The following is a 7,583-nucleotide window of genomic DNA, read 5'->3' on the forward strand; positions in this document are numbered from 1 at the left end:
GGCATGTTCTACTGCATTTAAAAGTTGATCTTGTGCTGCTCTTTTCCTCATCACTACAGAGAGAAGCCAAATGGGTGTGCAGACAAAGTTGGGCTATAAAAACAACAAAACCTGTAAAGGGAATGGTGGGCTGCGTTCCTGCCGGCAGGCTGCCTGGCTGGCTTATGCCCCAAAATAACAATACACAAATTGTATTCATTTAAACACTGCTTGCCCTATTAGCTCTAGCCTCTTACTGGCTAACTCTCACATCTTGATTAATCTGTTTCTATTAATGTGTATAGCACCACGAGGTAGTGACTTACCAGGAAGATTCTAATCTGCATTCATCTCGGAGAGGAGAGCTATGGCATCTGACTCACTTCCCTTCTTCCAAGCATTCTGTTCTGTCTACTCCACCCACCTATGTTCTGACCAATCAGGCCAAGCATTTTCTTTATTAATTAGCCAATGGAAAGCAACACATAAAAAGAAGACCCACCTACATAACAAACCTATTTTGTCTTTATGCCATTTAAAATAATTCCCATCCATAAAACTTTTGTAAGTAAGCAGACAAAAAAATATATGAAAACCTACAAGGTAGAGTTGGGTTTTATCAGAAGTTGTATTATGATACTATGTAATTATGAAATCACCATTAAGCAATATACTGAAAATAATACCCTAACCTCATATTCTATCTACAAAGAAATGATCTCTCTTCTTTCAGAGTGCCATTTTATCTTATATCACCCCCTCCCAACACATAGACATTATTCATGAGCACAAATACTGTTTTATTTGAGATGTTTCATTTTTTTTTTCTGTTTCAAAAGGCTTTATTTTTACTGGGTCCAAGACTTGAGAGGGGCTCCAGGGCGTTAGAAAGCTGCCTAGTGGCTTCCTGAGAGGTTCAGGTGAAGGTCCTGAGGCCGGCTGGTGCAGAGCAGAGGTGGGAGCCCCTCGGAAAGAGAGGCCTCCTAGTCATGCGTGAGAGTGAGATGCTCAAAGAGATACTCGCTCAGAGACGCCTGGGGCCCAGCAGCCAACCTGTGGATGTTGGTCAGGTGGTTGCCTATCTTCTTGATGACCTTCACCTCCTCATCCAGGAAGTGGTTTTCAAGGAAGTCACAGAGATGAGGATCTGTGTGATCAGAGCCCAGGGAATGAAGATCCAAGAGGGCCTGGTTCAAGTTCTTTTCCAAGGCCAGGGCAGCTTCCATGGCCTCCTGGGTTTTAACCCCACTCATCTTGAGATGGCTTCTGCACATCCTGAAAGAGTGCACTGCCTTCATGATCGTTCTGCAACTTGAGGAGACACTAGGCGCCCTCGTGCTTCTCCTCGGCCAATTTGCTGAAGAAGTGGCCTACACCCTCCAGAGCCATGTCATCCTGGTCAAATAGCCCAGCGAGAGGTAGGTGTAGGAGGCCCGCAGGTGCAGGTTGACCAGGCGGTTCACGGCAGCCTCCACTTTGGGTGGAATAATTCTGACGAATCTGGGAGATCATGGCTGAGACTCAGTCTGGAGCTACCCGCAAAGAGACGGTGCTGGGTGGTCCTGGGAGCTGAAGGCAGCAAGGAGATTGTCCTGGAGGCTGTGACTGCAGATGAGCGGTGGAAGCTAACAAAGGGAAGCCCTGGGTCTGTTCTGTCCAAACACTGCTGAAGCAAGATATAGATCCACGGGATCTCCGAAGGCTGCTTCAATTTTTGAGTTAAAAATTATCTCTACCCATTTTATCTTTAGAATCAGAGAAAAATAAGTGGCCTAATGTCAATTTTTCAAAACTATCTTTTAAAGCAATGGATACCATTTGCGTTTGCCAGACACATTCAGTATTATACCAATTAAAATATCTGGAATTCTTTATTATTATTATTATTTTTTTATTGAAAAAAAATTTCTGCCTCCTCCCAGCCTTCCATTTCCCTCCCCCTCCTCCCACCCCTCTCCCCCTCCCCCCACTCCTCTCCCCCTCCCCCCACTCCTCTCCCCTTCCTTCTCCAGTCTGAAGAGCAATCAGTGTTCCCTGCCCTGTAGAAAGTCCAAAGTCCTCCCCCCTCCATCCTGGTCTAGGAAGGTGAACATCCAAACTGGTTAGGCTCCCACAAAGCCAGAACATGAAGTAGGATCAAGACCATTCTGCATTATATGGAGTGACAGTTGTGGGAAGATGGCCGTCAGCACGTGTACATGCACACTCACACATACATGAGAAAAAGAGTGGAGAGAGAGCAGGAGGGGGGAGGGAAAGGAGGATCCAAGGGACTTGACTCACTAAAGTCTAGCAATCTATGTCTCAAGTTGGCGTGCTTTCAATTGTAAGTTAAAAATTCACCCATTCATCCATGTTCACATTTTACATAGGTTTGGATAACCAAACTTATTTAGTGATCATTTTTAGCTTGCTTAAAGGACCATGACTTCAACACAAAGCGAAAAACACAGATTGGTACTGAGTGAGGAAAAAAAAGAAAAAGAAAAAGAAAAAAGGCAAAGGTCAATCAATCGTCTTCCACCCTGAAAAATTTTCACAGTGGTGGTGTGAAGCATGCACTCTTTCTTTATTGTAAGCAGATATTTCTCTCCTGGACACCTGCTCCCAAATGCCCAGCAGCCACTTTCCAAATTACCACACAGAAGTTTATATTAATTATAAATTCTCAGTTCATTGCTCAGAATTGTTACTACCAAACTCTTATATTTTAAGTTAACCCATATTGCTTATTTAGCTTCAGTAGCACTGCACGTTCATGTCTTGCTCCCTAGCATCTGCCTGGCATCACTCTGACTCTGCCAATGCTCTTCCCAGAAAACTCAGTTTGATCATTCCACCTATACTTCTTGTCTGGCTACTGGTCAATTAGCATTTTATTTAACCAATTCAGAGGGATAAATCTTTACAGTGTACAAGGCGATTATTCCACCGCACTTTAGCCTCGACAAAAATTTTTAAAATACGAAAGCAATACTGCAGATAATGTGCAGTTATAGTAAATAAGTGATTTGAAAGATTCATTTGTTTCCCTGTGTATTCTTCTCTCTCTCTCTCTCTCTCTCTCTCTCTCTCTCTCTCTCTCTCGCTCTCTATCTGTGTGTGTGTGTGTGTGTGTGTGTGTGTATGTGTGTATGTACGTCTTTCAGGCACACACACACATGCACACACACACACACACTTTTTGTTTCTAGACAGGGTTTCACTGTGTAACTGTTTAGCCTTAGCTGTCCTGGAACTAGAACTGTAGAACCTGGAACACACAGAGATCCACCTTTCTCTGCCTCCTGAGTGCTGGGATTACATGTGGGTACCACCATTGCTTGATTCCTTCTGCCTTCTTTTAAGAATAATCACTGAACATCTCTTTCCATTTGTTCTGGGAATGGTTATAAATATATAAATATTTATATTTATATGAGGATATTAATAGTAAACTATAGGTCTATCTATGCCGATAATTGAGTACGTTACCTTTGGCAAGTTCTACTCTTCCCTTGATCTTGGCTATTTTATCTGAATAATATAGATGAATTTGATTAAAAATGATGGTAGTAAAAAAATGCTGTCTGCATTACCTAAAGAAATTTTTGATAAAGTCTGAAAACTTCTTTCCCCTACTTGGAATTATATTTAAAACTGGATTTTTGGCAAATGTATTTGTTTTTTATTACCCTTTTTTCTTGAGAGAAACTTTGCATTAATTTTCTTTCTGTTTTTTTTTCATTGTGAATGCTTAGGCATCAATACTATTTGAGTCTCTTGTTACTTGTCCATGTTCTGCAAACATTTTCCAGTAATTCTCTTATTTTCATGCCACATCAATATGTTGGCCAGATGTTTGTCCCTGATGTCCCTATAAATGGAACTGTGACATAATAATCAAAGAACAAAATTGTCCTGAGTCCAGAACACATTTGCATGCTACTTTATTTTAGACATAAACTTTAAAACAACCAGAATGCCATGGTAAAAATTTCAGAGGATCAGAGAAAGTATGTAGCTTTAGATGTAAACTCATGGGATTCAAGACTGTTGATATTTTTAGGAAAACAATTTGGACAGAAAAAGAAAGAGGCAAGGAGAGGAGAAAAGAATGTAGGGAGAGAGAGAGAGACTGGGACAGAATATGAAACAAAGCTGTTACATACTTAGCCTTCGATTTTACCAGATGTTTACTATAAATTTCTGTTCGAGGACCTTTAGGTTTCTGGATTCTCTCTAGGTTTCTGGATTTTGGAACACTGCATAATCTAGGTGCTGATATCCTCTCTTGTCTTTGTTGGGTAGGTGCTTTAGTCCCTTGGTTTCTGTTGCTCTGTGTGGTTCTTAGAACAGTGTGTGGCTGTGTGTTGCCTAGTAGAAAATTTGTCTTGGATACTGATAGAATTGCCCTTTATGAGTTCTGGGTAAAATACGTTCATGCTTTCATGTCTGGATGAATCCCAGATTATACTCTACATTGTAAATATATTGAAATTCTTATAAAAATAGGCTTGTACATATATGATTTTGCATACATACAAACAACCAAACACATGTACATGACCACAGAAAAGTAGCATATCCAAAATATTTTAGAGTATTTTGAGTTTGTGGAAACATTTTAACTATTTTATTTATATATATTAGTAGATACAAATTCACTTTTGTTTTCCTAATATGCTATAAATAACATCATTTAATGAAAATAATGTAATTGAATGTACATAGTAATTTCTGGAAATGTTGGTTTGAACTTGAATGGATGATTTACAAGTCTAGTTCCATTAAGTGCCTGACATTTGGCTGGTGTCAACACTTGGTTTTAATTTCTTACTTAGTGTAATCTGTGGTTGTCCAAATAATGTAGAGCAAAAAAAAAAAAAAAAGAAAAGAAAGAAAGAAAGAAAATGTTGACTCATTGAACCAATAAGATTCTAGCATTCTAGCAGTTCTTTACTACCATCCCGAATGGTATTTACATTAATTTTCCTGACATGCAATCAATATACACTGTGATGTGGCTCAAGGGAAATTTTTGTTCTAGTATATCATAGACAACACCTTTACATGCCTCCTATGTAATTTGATGTATTTGAATCTTCTACTGGATTTTTTCTATTCCTAGAAGACTTTTTTGTATTTTCATATCCGATCTATGTGATTTTACATATTCGAATGATATCTTAAACTAATAAATGAGAGAAAATGTGATACTTGTCTTTCTGTGTCTGACTTATCTTCTTTAGAATGATGATCTTCATTTGCATCTGTTGTCTATAAAGGACTAGATTTTGTTCCTTAGCTCTAACTAAAGCCTCATTGTTTACATACACCAAATTTCTTATCCATTCCTCTACACTGGATACCTCATTTGGTGGATAACATCATTAACGAGGTGGCATAACTTTGTGATTTATTTAAACAGAGACCTTTGGGTATGTATCAAAGAGTAGCAAAACTGGATCACATAATAGAACATACTTATTGATTTTCATAACAGCTGAATTAATCTATATTCCAATGCCATTCTGTTGTTATTATTGTTTAATGCTAGTCATTGTGCCTGGGATGAGAATTTTAATGTAACTTTAATCTGCATCCCCTAATGGTTAAGACTGCTGAACATTTTTTTTTGTATTTATTGGCTTTTTTAAATCCCATCTCTTTGAAACTTCTGTTTATAGAAATTGTCAATTTATTTGTGTTTGAGGTTTTTAAAATGTGTTGTTTTATTTTGAGTTCTTTATTTTGTAGTTACATATCATTTGTCAGATGTCTAGCTGACTAACATTTCCTCACAGCTTCCAGGTCATTTCTTTACTCCGTGGTTTTAATGATTGTTGCTGGCTATTGAGATGTTTTTCAGGAAGTTCTTGTCTATGAGTACATACAATAATGCTATCCCCTTTAAATCTGATCATTTAAGAGTTTCAGAGCTTATAATACGATTATATATATATATATATGTTTATATATATTTATATTAACTTTTGTTTAGTATGAGAATGAATAATTTCTCCATGCTTGGAATTGTAGATACCCAGTTTTCACATTTCCGTATGTTGAGTTTCTTTTAAATAGTATCATATTATTTGCAAATACTGATACTTCAGCTTCCTCTTTTCCTATTTAAAGTATATATTTTTTTTGTTTTGCCTCATAATTCCATTTAAAGCTCTGTATAGCAAATAAAAGAAGTTCTCCTGTCTCGATACAAAATTTAAGGGAAACCCATTATCTTTCCCCATTTACTATAATTCGTTATAGTTTAATTATAGCTATTTAATATATAATATTTTCCTCTAATTTTTAAAATATGTTATTAGATAATTGTTCAAAGTTTAGATGGCTATGGCTGAGAGGTTTCATTTAAAATTCTTGTTCATTGGTAGAAATTTGTGGTTTTGCTTCAGTGCCTACCTGTTTTGTTACAGTGGCTCTGTAATATAACTTAAAGTCAGGTGGATATTATCTACAGCATTACTTACTTCTTCAATATAACTTTGTCATTCAGTGTCTTTCATGCCTTCATATGCATTGTAGTATTCATCTTTTTAGCTCTGTGGGTATTAATTAATTTATTAGATAGTTTATTGGCTTTGATAGATATTTTCATTTTTAATATCTTTTCTCAATCTGTTCCTTCATTATCTTAAAATATACATTGAAGGGAATTTCAATGAATTTTTTGTACTTAGTTTCAGGTATTTTATATTCCAGAAGCTATTGTAAGCAATTGGTTTCCTGACTTTTTTCTTAGCATGTGTGTGATTGGGTTTTGGAAAGCCAGTCCTTGCTAATTGTTGGTTTTGTGGCATACTAATTTGGTAAAAGTACTTACCATTTCTAAGTGTTTTCCATAGAATATATTATGTCTCTTGTATATAATATCATATTAACAGCAAATAGCCATAATTTAATTTCCTCTTTCCTGTTTTCATGACATTTGTTTATTTTGTCTCATTGCTCCTCTTAAGCTTCTACATAGCATGTAAAACAAGTTTTCCTTTTCCATTCCTAAATTTAAGGGAAACACATTACATTTCCCCATTTAGTATATTATTATCTATAGCTATTTCATATGTAATCTTTATTGTGTAAAGGCACATGTCTTTTATTCAAAATTTATTTGGGATTTTACCATGAAAGGTTTACAGAAATGGCCATGGAGATTTTCTGCGTTTATTTCAATGATTTTTGTTCTGAGTGATTATTATATTGATCACATTGATTTGCAAATGTTGAGCTATCCTTACACCAATGAAAGAAGTCAACTTGATCATTTTGGATGCTTTTTGTAATGTGCTCTTAAATTTGGTTTGTCATGATTTTGAGAATTTTTTCGTGTTTATGATTTTTCTTTACTTTCTTTCTTTCTTTAGTTTTTTTCTTTTGGTATTGTGCCAAATTCTGTCTGATTTTTTTTTTTTACTAGGATAATCTTGACATTGTAGAAACAGTTTAAGAATGTTACTACTTAGTTTTCTATTTTGTGACTTTATTTTAAAGGTTCAGTTGAACTCAACAATAAATCAGTCTGGGTCTGGTCTTTTCTAAATTAGAAGACACTGTATCACAGCTTCAATCCCATTTGTTCTTTCAGATCTGCTTAAGATTTT

The 7,583-nt window shown here is 36.3% G+C and overlaps 1 pseudogene; it reads right to left on the reverse strand.

Moving 5' to 3' along the window:
• Positions 1-962: 962 nt before the first annotated feature.
• Positions 963-1,491, reverse strand: LOC121447618 (annotated as a pseudogene).
• Between the last annotated feature and the right edge of the window lie 6,092 nt (positions 1,492-7,583).

Source organism: Microtus oregoni, unplaced genomic scaffold, assembly GCF_018167655.1.
Source record: "Microtus oregoni isolate MIOR12 unplaced genomic scaffold, Mior012 000004F_ref0000308, whole genome shotgun sequence".
Taxonomy (NCBI): Eukaryota; Metazoa; Chordata; class Mammalia; order Rodentia; family Cricetidae; genus Microtus; species Microtus oregoni.